This window comes from Austrofundulus limnaeus, unplaced genomic scaffold (assembly GCF_001266775.1).
Source record: "Austrofundulus limnaeus strain Quisiro unplaced genomic scaffold, Austrofundulus_limnaeus-1.0 Scaffold99, whole genome shotgun sequence".
NCBI lineage: Eukaryota > Metazoa > Chordata > Actinopteri > Cyprinodontiformes > Rivulidae > Austrofundulus > Austrofundulus limnaeus.
Window position 1 is genome coordinate 1,461,027 of NW_013952501.1, and position 1,596 is coordinate 1,462,622.

Genomic DNA, 1,596 nt, shown 5'->3' on the forward strand with positions numbered 1-1,596 from the left:
TTTATTTATTAATTTAAAAGGTCTTTCTAACCTTATTGTATTTGTTTAGTGCAATTTAAAATTCTTATTCTAAAGAAATAGAAAAATTTTTGAATAGTGAATAAAAGTGTGAAAAAACATTGTAAAAGTTGTTACTGTGTATATTTTGTAGCATTGTTTGTGGGTTTACAAGAAGGTCCTTGGCCAGAACTAATGCAGTTTGTGGGGGCCATGGCATGAAAAAGTTTGGGAACCCCTCATCTAGAATGTAATTACAGAGTCAGAAGAAGCAGATTTTATGTTAAAATGACCTGCCATTCTTCTACAGACTGAGTGACTGACTGAGCATGTACCACTCTGCTTTTGCATTTCCCAAGAGGAAGAAAAAGTAGTTCCCTCCAACCACATTTGATTTAGACAAGATTTGAATTGTTTAGCTATTTTCCACTATTTTCCTGTTAATGATATTCATTATGTAAAACAATTGAAGTATCAAATTATCGATATTTTGATTTTAGTATCGATTTTAGAGCATGAAGTTCTGGTATTGGTAATATCGATCTTAAAATTTTTCATAGTTACTAGACACTTTGTTATTTTATGTCTTTACAGACATACCTGACATGTTTCGACGTGTGCTTCCGTCTTCATCAGAGGTGTCACAGTCAAGATATATTGACAAGCCGACACCTCCTCCTGCTGGCTTCACTGCTGGAGGATGTCATTCCAGGTATATGAGAGCTTGTAGGCCCCCTCATCCCAGTTTATAGCTGTGTGGGCTCGCTTTCTAATCTCCAGCATCGCCTCCATGATCCAACACTGGTGTTTGTTATCCTCTTTGCGGATGATTCTGGTTCCTTCCCAATCCATAACATGATTTTCCCTTTTGCAGTGGTCCGTGATGGCTGACTTACAATTTTCTTGCAAAGCTTTTTCTTTTTTGGTTCATGTTAGTCTTTCTTCTGTTTCTTTCTCACATTATTTTTGATGCTCTTTCTTCCTTGTAGCCAAGGATTGTCCTGTCTCCTCGTACAGTATGTATATGTTTTATTGCAGGTATGGCATGGTATTTCATATATGACATTGCATTTTCTATCTTGCTCTATTTGGTCTTTAAGATATACCAGCATTTGTCTAAGTTTTCTGTGTGGTTTGATAGCTGAACTAATGTGGTGTTTCTTGAGAGTCCTTTGGATAAGTTCCGTAATCCCTCTGATAAATGGTAAATGGACAGTACTTGTATAGCGCTTTTCTATCCATACAGGACACTCAAAGCACTTTACACTTACAGACATTCACCCATGCACACACACATTCACACACTGATGATAGCAAATTACATTTGTTACATGGTGGGTAGTCGAACCTGTGACTTGTGGGTCCCAAAGCTGGCTGCTCTACCACTACATCACAGCCACCCCATATATGGTATATATGATATACACTCACCGGCCACTTTATTAGGTACACCACGCTAGTAACGGGTTGGACCCCCTTTTGCCTTCAGAACTGCCTCAATTCTTTGTGGCATAGATTCAACAAGGTGCTGGAAGCATTCCTCAGAGATTTTGGTCCATATTGACATGATGGCATCACACAGTTGCCGCAGATTTGTCG

General features: G+C 38.4%; 1 long non-coding RNA gene across 1 annotated transcript in view; it reads left to right on the forward strand.

Annotated features, from left to right (window-relative positions):
• Positions 1–591: 591 nt before the first annotated feature.
• LOC106520949 (uncharacterized) overlaps positions 592–1,596 on the forward strand; it is a 6,553-nt gene continuing 5,548 nt past the window's right edge. The window contains exon 1 of the long non-coding RNA XR_001310604.1: positions 592–709. This is a non-coding gene — a long non-coding RNA (uncharacterized LOC106520949). The remainder of the gene's footprint in view (positions 710–1,596) is intronic.